The 12,404-nt window shown below is 36.3% G+C and overlaps 1 long non-coding RNA gene across 5 annotated transcripts in view; it reads right to left on the reverse strand.

The window, feature by feature from the left end:
* Positions 1–12,404, reverse strand: part of LOC109495687 — a 363,477-nt gene that overhangs the window by 53,795 nt on the left and 297,278 nt on the right. For 4 of the 5 annotated variants that reach the window (XR_006591487.1, XR_006591483.1, XR_006591486.1 and 1 more), the window contains one exon: positions 1,963–2,037. The exons of the other annotated variant lie outside the window; for it this stretch is intronic. This is a non-coding gene — a long non-coding RNA (uncharacterized LOC109495687). The remainder of the gene's footprint in view (positions 1–1,962; positions 2,038–12,404) is intronic. 5 annotated transcript variants of the gene reach the window in all.

Raw genomic sequence — 12,404 nt, forward strand, 5'->3', positions numbered from 1 at the left:
CAGCACAAAGAGACAAAAAAAAAGCTTATAATTGCCCGATTTTGGCGGGGAAGGGGAGGGAGAATTCTCCTTAGAAATGACCACTATAAGCACCTCTACAAATACTGTGTTGTATATCATGCAGTTTGAGGATCCAAATTTATACAACTACAAAGCCTGGAGCCTGCTTCAGATTCTGTGTCTCCCTCTCTCTCTGACCCTCTCCCACTTGCACTCTGTCTCTGTCTTTGCCTCTCTCTTTCTCTCTCTCTCTCTCTCTCTCTCTCTCAATCTCTCTCTCTCATAAATAAATAAACAGTAAAAAAGGGTTGTTTTGGGGTGCCTGGGTGGCTCAGTCAGTTAAGCGTCCGACTTCAGCTCAGGTCATGATCTCACAGTCCATGAGTTTGAGCCCCGCGTCGGGCTCTGTGATGACAGCTGGGAGCACGGAGCCTGCTTCAGATTCTGTGTCTCCTCTCTCTGCCCCTTCCCTGCTCATGCTCTGTCTCTTTCTGTCTCAAAAATAAATAAAAACATTTTTAAAAAAATAAAATAAAAAAGTGTTTTTTTTTAAGAACACAACATAAGATCTACCTTCTCAGCAAATTTTTAAGTATACAATACAATATTACTAACTTTAGGCACTATGCTTTTAGTACTTCCTACCAAAAAAAAAAAAAAAAAGTTTTCAGAATGGTTGTTTGTATGACAAAAGAAACTGAGTCTTTGTATCCTGAAATATTTTTTATATAATATCCTCAAATCAAATGAAAATTTGGCTAGATATAAAATTATAGGCACAATGTAGGGTTTTTCCCCTTTTCTTTACGTCTTTAGAATATTACTCATGTTTCTTTTTGCTTTCAATGTTGTTGAGAAATCTATGGTTATTGTTATCCTTGTCCCTTTGTTCATAATCAGCTTTTTCTTTGAACTTAATAGAAGCTTCTCAGTGTAAGTAATGTTTTTAAATTTCATTATACTGTAGATAAGTTTGTATTTTTCTTATTTACCCTTTTTGATACTTTATGATCTCTGAAGCCAGAAGTCATTCATCTTTTTTCTTTTTTTGTAAACTTTTAAATTGAAGCATAACATATATAATATAAAGTATACAAATTTTAAGTGTATAGCTCAATGATGTCTCTTTGCACAGTGAATATACCCATGTAAACACCACCCATATTAAGATATAGAATACCCCAAAATACTCCAGAAGATTAACTATTTTTTAACTTCTCTCACTAAATATTGCTTCATGTCTATATACAAGGAATCACAGAATTTTATATCTTTTGCTTCTGACTTTGTGCACTAAACATATTATGTCTGAAGGATTTATTCATGAGTCCAACATTAGTCCATTATTATCATTGCTATTTAGATCTCCATTGTATTAGTATATTACAATTCATTATAATTCTTCTTTTAATGGGTATTTGGATGGTGTCCAGTTTTGGACTATTATGAGTACCACTGTAAGTATTTTTGTTCATGTGTGAAATTTCTGTTGGGTATATACCTAAGAATGGAATTTCTGAGTCAGAGGATATGCACATGATTATCCTTAGTAGATACTGTCAAACAATTTACCAAAATGGCTGTATACATTTAAGCTCCCATCAACCATAAATAAAAATTCAACTATACCAAAGTTTTTTTATATCTACTCATCCTGCATACATACAGAGATATATATTATTTCTCAATACTTTTCTTATGTTTAAAGGACTTCACAATTTTAAAAATATGTGAAAATATGAAAACTAAAAGCAATTTCAGGAAGAATATTCAACTAAGTGGGGCAAGATTGTTTTATTCTTGTCCCTCCTTCCTCCTCCTGGACAATAGATACATAAATGTTAGGGGAATAGAGATATTGACCAGCAAGACTTGGTATTCTTTAACATAGTAAGATTCAGGGAATATGTGAAAAGAGCTTGATTTTGACAGAAGGATAAGGTCAAATTTTCTCATACATACTCTGTCAACAAGATCTAGGGCACATCTTTCAGCATCCCACCTTTACTCTGAATCCGAGAAGCTCTTGCAGAAGACCTAGGAGAAAAATCCAAGGGTTTCTAGTAGCAGTGATAAAACAAAGGGTTAAGGGCCCTTGTATGAAAATAAAATGAAAAGAAGCTAAAATAGGGTGTTTTTTAACCCACTCCATGGGAGGCCATGTGGGGCTGCCCAAGGAGCCGAGACAGAGTAAGTATGGTAAGGAGCTGAATAAATTAAACTACATTCTAAATCCACATACTCCTGGGGATCTGTACAAGGAGCATGTTTGCCTTGCAGCTGAAGTAAAGCAGTTTTGCATATGTTAGTTTCACTTACAGTAAGCTTGCTTACAATGGACCCTACATTCTTCTAAGAGCAAAGTCAAATGGTTGTACTTGAGTCAGCATTTCTGGGGGTGAACCCTGGGAATCTGTTCCATAAACACGCTCCCTTGGTGATACTGGTATGCAGCCAAGTTTTGGAACCACTAACGTGTAATCTTTTGTATCACTGAGTTGGCTCATGGAGTTAAATAATTGAAAGTCACTAAACCATGGATATTTCTGGCTCTTATATTTGAAGAAAAGTTCATTCAGGGGATATGGATTCATTTGGACCTGCAGCCAGAGGTGATTTTACATTATCTACAGCGAGAGAGTTCTGGGTATGCAGCCCCAGCTTGAGAATAATGAACTGACCCAGGGTGGGCCTGCCCACCAGAAGACAGCGCTTCTAAGACAACCTTCAACCCTTGCAGACCACAGGGCTTAGTTGGCAATCAGAAAAACTACAGTATGGTGCTGTATCTTTTCTGCAGCTTTATCCTCCATTTTATGAAACATAATACTTACTGGAAGCTGAACAGAACATCGAAAAAAATTTTTGACTCCAAAAATGGAATAGCTGATTTATAAAATTAGACACACATTACTTAGTGCTTCAGAGCATTCAATCTAGATCGTAAATATTTCCATTCAGTTCCAAAGGTAAGCATTTTATCCCATGCATTCATTATTCTCCTTGTTAGGAAATCACTCTCTTTGTGATGAAATTACTTTTTCTTTTCTTAAATCAAACCATAATCTTCCCTCCTCTCCCAAACTATAATTTTTCTCTTTTCTTTCTCTTTTTCTAAGAATTTAGAAACAACTTTTTACTTTTCAAAATGTGAGGTTTCGATGTTTACAGCATTTCATGCACATCTTCCTGTATACCAGATATTGTTTCAGATACTTAGTATTTTACTATATTGCAAAGGATTTGGTCTTAGCAAAAAACTAGGTGTGGTAAGGGTCGCCATCCCTACATGACACTTGAGAAAACCAAAGCTCTGTAAGTTTACATCATGTGCCCAAATTCATACAGCTAGTGCATGAATGAGTTAGGATTCCTGGGCAGTCATTAAGATGTTCTATCTCTTGTTTTTTCCATAAAATGAGTGGTTTTCAAATTTGTTCTCTGGAACCTTGGTAATCCAAAGACATAGTCCAGGAGTTTTGCAAATGTTAGACACAAATTTCATTTTTAAGTGTTATAAATCAAACTTGGACATGCTGAAAACTACCATCTGTTGGCTGCACAGTTAGATCCATTCATTTTGTGCCCTCCTCAAATTTCCTCCTACCATCTCTATACATACATTTAAACTTTTCATAATCTGCTGATGATTAGAAAGATTTTTCTTTCTGTACTAATCTTTTGTTGAATTTAGATTCAACATGCTCATGCTTTCATAAATTCCACAAACAGAACACATGTGTTACATGTACTCAGTTAAATACCAAACAGAGCTCAAGAACATCTGCTCGATGCATTGGCCAATCATGATATGCAATCTATTGTGAAATAAGAAGTTATTATAGAGAAAGTCTGCTAGTAACTACAGAATATTACAATTAATAGAGGTGGCTATTATCCAATTTGTGTTCTGAATGTCTGTTTTAGTAAAGGAACTGAATCAGTTGTTAAATATTATTAGTGATTCTTTTTGAGAAGTTGTATTCATTTTTAATATTGGAAGTATTCTATATGCTTTTCAACCATCCTGACATTATAAAATGAGCTGTTTAAATAGTTGTTATCCTTTGCAACCACCTCTCTGTATTAGTCATGATTTTCTTGATACAGTTTAACTAAAACAAAACACAGAAATTAATGTTTATGACACTGACTACAAAGTGTAGCTGTCTTCCTTAGCTGTTAAATTCAATATGTGCGCTCACGAAAACAAAAAAAACTCATTATTTGATTCTTAAGAAATAAATGTTATCAATTTCAACTTCTAAAAAGACATTTGGCCACAAGAAATAGCATTGTTATCATTATATATAATGGGGTTTCAATTAAAGTTTTCCTTAAAAAAAGAATCCTACTGCTTTGAAATTTTAAAGATCAGTCTACTACAACAACCTGACATTTGGCAAATAAAATAGTACTCTGCCATGAAAGAAAAAATGAAAACTTATTGAATAAACAGACTACTTTGTAATTTTCCAATGTAATTAACTGAGGTAAAAATACATTTTACTGTGTTCCATTATTCTCCCAAGCAGTCTTAACAAAAATATTATATTCTCAAAGGACATTTCATCTACAACATCCTTAAAAGAAAAAAGAATTTAATTAAAATGGGGATGAAGTTATAAAACTGGATCACTTTGGCCAATATAGCATTGCATATTTCATTGTCCACTTACATTATTTATAGTAAGATATGAGGAAGTTTCTATAGTTGTCTATACTGATGCATTCAAGAACAAAGCAGTCAATACCACTGATGTCTAGAATATTATTTAGAAATAGCTTCTTCCCATAATAAAATATCATGGTATATTATATTTTCTACTTAATAAATAATACAAAATCTACTCTTCTTTCTCAAAGTTCAATCTCTCCACACTGTTTCTTTATCTGTCAAATACATATGATAGCTCCTCTAAAGCCAGCCTCTCCACTTGTACCCAAATCCCATCCTTCCCACCCACTTAAGGACATCACTAGAACAATGCTCCATACCCTATTCTATGCCATCAATTCTTGCTTTCTGCTGGATCTTTCTTGTCAGGAAAAAACATTCTTTTAAAAATTTTCCCATATTTAAAGGAAATCTTCTCTAACTTCAACTTTCCCCACTAGCTGCCATTTTACTTTTTTTTCTCCTCTTTTTGATAAAAAGTTCCTGGAAGGGTGCTCTGTATATGCTACCTTCAATTTCTCAGCCCCATTTTCTCTTAAATCCACTTCACTCAGTCTTGTATCACTTTTGCTCCTATCACTCTTATCAAAGTCACCAATCACCTCCACAAGTCAATACCCAATGGTCAACTTTTGGTCTTAGCAATAGCGTTTGACACAGTTGATCATCTTCTTTTCTACACTTGGATTCCAGCACATCACAGTTGCCCAGACTTCTCTTATCTCAATGCTTGTTCCTTCTCAGTGTCCTTTGTTAGTTCTTCCTCCTTCTCCTCCCGTACCATGTAATGCTGGATAGATTTCCACTATGTCTTTCCTATTTTTATAATAATTCCCTTGGAGATTCCATTCAGACATGATCTTAAATGCCACCTATGTGCCAATAACTCCCAAATTCATATCTCCAGCTCCAACCCTTCCCCAAACACCATACTTAGGTAGGCAATTGAATACCTGAAATCTCCAACTGTTTGTTCAATAAATAGATCAATTCAAACATTAAACCTACCCCACCAACACTGCTCATCATTTGCATTGATGGCAACTCCAACTTTTTCAATTGCTAGTATTGAAATCTTACAGTCATCCTTGTATCCTCTACTTCTCTCACATTCTACATCCAGTTCTCAAGAAATTTTGTTGTCTGTGCCTTCAAAATATATCAAAAATCCAATCCCTTCTCATTACTTCCAGTCCCACCTTCCTGACCCAAATCACCATCATCAGTATCCTAAATTATTGCAATAGACTCCTAAAAGGTCTCCCCGCTTCTATCCTACACCAGTACCACCCCCAACAGCCTAATCTCAGCAGAAGAGTCAGATGGTTGCATTAAAAGGTAAGTCACCTCATGTCATTCCTCTGCTACCAGGTCCTATGGGTTCTGGCCCCTTGACCACTCCCTTCATTCACTCTGCTTCAGCCACATTGGACTTCTTGCTGTTCTTCTAAAGGCCAGGAATGTTCCTACCTTAAAGCCTTTGCACTGGCTATCCCTGCCTTCTTAAATGCTTTTCCTCAGATATCACCAACTTCAAGTTTTTGCCCAAATATCACCTTATTGAAGCCTTCCCTTAGCTACTTACTCTACTGAAACTTGCAACCTGTAGCCCTTCCCTGCCATCTGCCATTCTCCTTATTTACTTAACTGTATTTTTTTTCTTTTGCCTAATACTTACCTTCTTCTAAAATTGGCTAAAAATGTTGAGAAGTAATCTCCTCTCTAGAATGTAAGTTCCATGAAGGCAGGGATGTTTATCTGGTTTGTTTAGTAATGGATGGTAAGCACCTAAAACAGTGCCTAAGCCACACCAGGTATTTAGTAAATGCATGCTAACTAAATGAACCCCACTCACAATGTACTCAACAACAGAATCCTTGATGAATTGAAAAAAAAACAAAACAAAACAATGGAAATCATCATTAAATCACATCAAACAATCAATTATATCTATAGAGTTTAAATCAGTGGTTTTCAGTGCAGACTGATTTTGTCCCCTCACTGCCGCCACCCAGGGAAGATTTGAAATGTCTGAGACATTTTTGGTTGCCATATTTTGGAAGTTGCTACTGATGTCCAGTGAATAAAGATCAGGGATACTGCTAAACATTCTACAATGTGCAAGAAAGCCCCCATAACAAAAAATCATCTGGCCCAAAATGTCGATAGTACTGAGGCTGAGAAACCCTAGTTTACACTGAGATTTTGAGAGATCCAAAAAGAACAGGATATTCAGAAACTAAATATTATAGAACTACCATGCTTAGATATTTTATTATGCCCAAAGTTTTATTTAATTCAGTGAATCCTTTCTTATATTTTTAGCATGTAATAAGATCACAGGCAATTGAATCCTGCTATTTATAGGGTAAACTAAGTTCCCAAAGAGATTTAACAATGTTTCAATCCTCACAGGGCCAGTTAAAAACAAACCATGATAATGCTTTTAAATCTGAAAACAAAAAACAGGGGCACCTGAGTGGCTCAGTCAGTTAAGCATCCTACTCTTGACTTTGGCTCAGGTAGGTCATGATCTCACAGTTCATGGGTTTCAGACCCACGTTGGGCTCTGCACTGACAGTACAGTACAGAGCCTGCTTGGGATTCTCTCTCTCTCCTTCTTTCTGTGCCCCTCCCCCATTCATGCTGTCTACCCCCTGCCAAAATAAATAATTTTTTAAAAAATGAAAATTTTTAAAGATCCAAAGATGAAATAAATATAAAAAAAGAGTGCAATAAATAAGATGCCCTAGAGCTGGTATGCCCTGTGTCCAGGAGTTTTTTTAATGACTTCTCTTCTTTTCTACAAAATGATCCTAGACCACAGAACTTTTCACATGCCTGCTGGTGTTTTTAAAAGACCTGAAAAATAGGGGCACCTGGGTAGTTCAATCTGTTAAGTGTTGGACTTCAGATGACTGTGATCTCACAGTTCGTGGGTTCGAGCCCCATGTGGGGCTCTGCGCTGGACAGCTCAGAGCCTGGAGCCTGCTTTGGATTCTGTGTCTCCCTCTCTCTCTGCCCCTTCCCCCACTTGTGCTCTGTCTCTCTCTGTCTCTCTCTCTGTCTCTCTGTCTCTCTCTCTCTCTCTCAAAAATAAAATAAACATTAAAAAAAATTTTAATGAAAGACCTGAAAAACAAACAAACAAACAAACAAACAAAAAACAGGCATGGCCCCAGTCAATACAACAATGAGCAAAGAAAATTAGCAATAAAACAGCTGCAGAAAAAACTTAAAAACCGCTTCGTCTCTATCAACTATCCCACCCCTTTCTCCTCACCAAGGAAAAAATATTTAAATCTAACCTACTAATTGTCTGTATATAGAGAAAGAATACTCAACATTTACAATAAAAGTGTTAACCTAATGTATTGTTGGATTATAAGCAGTGATATATTGAAGCTGGGTCACACCGCATAATAAGAGCCAACTGTGCACAACTCTTCCCAAGGCTGCAATAGCTTGAAATCAGCCTCTGCAATAATATTTACACCATGGAAATTGGCAAATTGAACAAATCAGCCCCTGTTCCCATTGCTGAATTTGTTAACATTTAAGAGCATACCACTAACTACACCTAACATGGTACCAATGGGTCTGTTGGACCTTTGATTTCCCAAATTAATTTGCAAAGAAGTCTCTTTAGTTCTGAAGGTCACCATAGCAGGTTGAGGAACCCCCACTTGAGGAAGCCAGCTTGGATTTTAAAACTATATAAGCCAGGATTTGAATATCAGTCTTAGGTAAATTACTTTCTCTTAATCCTATTCTCATTTGTGAGGTGTGGATAGTAATACACCCAGCAGAGAATTGACTGTGAACATTAAGTTAAATACCTACCTAAAGTTCTAAGTTCAGAGGCTGGCAAGTAACAAATAGATGTTCAACTAAATCCATAAGCCCTTTTCTTATGTGCTTGTCCAAAGATAGAAAGTATTGCTGGGGTTTGAGACATGCCAATGGCCAACATCGTTCATTTCCTCCTCTGACTTTCTCTCAACTAATAGTTGCAAAGGATGTGGGAGAATGAAGGAGAAATCAATTATTGAAATTAATTACTAATTAATTATAATTAATTAATTAAAATATAATTAAACAATTTGGGGAAATTTTTCAGAGTATTAGTAGATCACTCATTCATACCAAGATTCAAAAGATTCATCTGAACTATAAATGTTACCTGGCTATTTAATTTGCAGGGCCCAGTGCAAAATCAAAATATGGGGTCAACTTATTTAATTATTAAGAATTTCAAGAATTGACAGTGCAGCACTGGAGTGAGCATGCGGTCCTCCAGGGTACAGGGCCCTACATGATGCACAGGTCACCTGCTCCATGAAGCCAGGCTTGGTGACTTCTTTCTACATCCTTCCTTCACTGCCTTCTCCCCTTCTATCACTGTCCACATACACATACATTCAGATTCCCTTTCTGATGCCTATAAAGTTTTTGCCAGGTTTTAGCAGCACAGATAGCTTGCTGTGGATGCCAAAGCTCAGGGGAAAGGGACATCTATTTCTGATTTGTGTTCTCTCCTCTCATAAGTTCCTTTCTTGATGTTCACTTACAAACAACTGTCCAATCCAAGTTCTTCCCATCTACCCAGTAGTATTTTTACTTATGGGGGTTATTATATTGTAAATATTTGACCTAGATTATACATGGTTTTTAAAAGCTATTCAGTATGTTTTAAACACATCCTAAAAAAATTGTTTTTTTTTTTAAATTCAAAAAATGTAAGCTTTGAAGATAGACAAACTGAAGGTTTGCTGATTATTGGCTGGGTGGCAATAATTATAAATTATATTTGAATTATATATCATTTTAAATTATTAAGAATTTTAAGACAATGGCAATAAGTATTAAACCAAGCATTGGGGCCATTAGAACACAGAAAAATTATATGAACTATCTGACAATCCGTTTTGTCATTTATAACAACTATGAAAGTTTAGTACATAAAGTTTTAAAAAGTGCTTGGCACTTATTTTCCAAAATCACCTATCACAATAGGTATGTAATCATATTATTACAACTTAATACAGTTTCTAGCATTCTAGTTTAGGGTCTTATTGAGCCAAAATAATAAAACAATAAATGAAACTGTGACATCTTTAGCAGATCTGGAAAGTCAAATACTTTCATCTATAAAATTATAGTTTTTTTATTACAGAGTGAAAGACAACTGCACTGTGTAAGTACCAAATATCTGTAACTAAAATAATTAAAAATCAGTACAGATATAAAAGGACAAACACAGAGCTCCACATCATTTATTTATTGGACAAACTGCTGAACCTTTCTGCCTTATTTTCTCCATTTATATAAATGAGAGGATAGAACTGAAAAGCATAAAGACTTTATGCTCATTTAAGGAGCCATACTGAAGAGGAAGAGGTCTCAGAGAGCATGTCCCATAAGCATTCCCTCCTTGGTTACTGGTTTCCAGCTCTTGGTTCTCAGCTTTTCAGATTCAGAAACTATCTTTTATTGTTGTAGGCAATCAGTTAAACTCAGAGAGATTTATTTAGGCAAATTGAAATTGCAGGAGTCTCTTTTAGAAAAGTTTTTTTAATGTTTATATATTTTTGAGACAGAGAGAGACAGAGAGAGACAGAGCACAAGCATGGAGGGGTGTGCAGAGAGAGAGGGAGACACAGGGAAGGCTCCAGGCTCGGAGCTGTCAGCACAGAGCTTGACTCGGATCGAACTCACAGACCACAAGATCATGACCTGAGCTGATGTGGGACACTCAACCCGACTGAGCCACCCAGGTGCCCCTGCAGGAGTCTCTTTTTTTTTTTTTAATTTTTTTTTCAACGTTTATTTATTTTTGGGACAGAGAGAGACAGAGCATGAACGGGGGAGGGGCAGAGAGAGAGGGAGACACAGAATCGGAAACAGGCTCCAGGCTCTGAGCCATCAGCCCAGAGCCCGACGCGGGCCTCGAACTCACGGACCGTGAGATCGTGACCTGGCTGAAGTCGGACGCTTAACCGACTGCACCACCCAGGCGCCCCAGGAGTCTCTTTTATAAACCAATAAGCCAGTTATTAAGTTACAATAAAAGAAATAATGCCAGATTCACAGCCTTTGGTCATTTGCCCTGGGTGCTGCTTCTTGGTGGATTGATTCACTTCACAGACTAAATTACAGGTCAGAAGTTTGCTTGAAGAGCCCAGAATCAGAATATAGAAGAGTCATCAGTGAAGGAGAGATATGTGAGTTGGATTGCTTCTCTTCACCCTGGGGGTGTTTTTGCCCCTGTAAACAATATTGCCCTTTCAGAACAAGAAGGACACCTTCTCTACTATACTAACATGAACACTATTTACTATCCCATACCTCCCTCTTTTCTCTTTCAATCTCTACCTAGAGTAGTGCCCTTCTATTAATTCATCCCTTCATCAGAAAGTTACATTTTGATACAATTAAGTTGCTTCTTTAGTGACATCTCAGTCATGGAACTATACTCTGGTCACATGGTTCACCTGGGCATCCTAATCCACAAATTTACAGATCCTCTTTTAGGAAAGAATATCTTCATAGATATCTACTGTACAGAGATTTAGAATACTTGCTTTGGGACCAGACAGCCTTGTGTTAATTTATAAGCAAATTTAGACAAGTTAATTAACCTCTCAAAGTCTCAAAATCTTTATCTGTAAAATATGAATAATGATTCCTACTTCTCAGGTTTTCCAAAAGGATAATGAAATAATGTTCATGAAGTACAATGTTGAGCCTAAAGTAAGGACTCCACATTGAACAGATATAGTCATCAATACTTTCAAACATTTGACATTGTGTTTTTACTAATGTCAGTCTTCCAAATTGGCCTTTGTATTCCTTAGTCTCAAAATAAGGGAAACACCTATACAACCCTTTATGTCTTGACTGCATATTTCAGCATTAACTTTGTGTAAGTCAACACGTGTACAAAGGCAAATGCAGGGGAAGTTTCAAAGGCAATATACTCTTCACAGAATTGAATGCAATGAATTATACATTCGCTAATAACTAATTATAGCTTTTTGTTTTGCCGGTTATATGACAATGCATTGTGCTATTTTCTCACACTGCAAATGTTACTCGACTGAACCCATCAGTTCATAAAAACAAATTTGGCATCTCCTTGTCATGTTTAATATAAATCAACTGCACCATGAAATTCTGCTTTGTTTAAGCTCATGATAGTCACCAGCGTGGACCATGCAAACTTTGGCCTTTAAACTCTAAGACCATTTTTCATTATATTTCTTTGTTAGGAGGACCTGTTTGTATATAATTAAATGTGGCTTTCTTAAACCTTTACAGTTGGTAGCTTAATGTATTTTTGTTTTATTTCGAGTACAAAGGCTATATTATGCTTTTGTTGGCATCAACGCTAGTTAGTGTGCCAGCTACATAATTTTGTTCTCTGCAATATGTCAGTATTTGAGTGCCTTGGGCTCAACAGGTGGTGCTAGATAAGGTTCTGGCAAATCAAATAGGTAATGTGGTTATTTCTTTTGTCAAATTATAATTAAAAACAGTCTGTGTAAAATGAGACTTACATTTTCCTGTTTTAAAAAGGGCTCAACATCCAGTACAAATTATTTTCTATAACAAAGACCCATTAGTGAGGGAGCATACTGCCTGCATAAATGTGCAACACCTTCTCATGTGCAGTTTCTAGCTCAAAGTAAAGTTTACTTTGTAAACCTGAAGTGTAAACATTGCT

Source organism: Felis catus, chromosome F1 (genome assembly GCF_018350175.1).
Source record: "Felis catus isolate Fca126 chromosome F1, F.catus_Fca126_mat1.0, whole genome shotgun sequence".
In the NCBI taxonomy this organism is placed as follows: Eukaryota; Metazoa; Chordata; class Mammalia; order Carnivora; family Felidae; genus Felis; species Felis catus.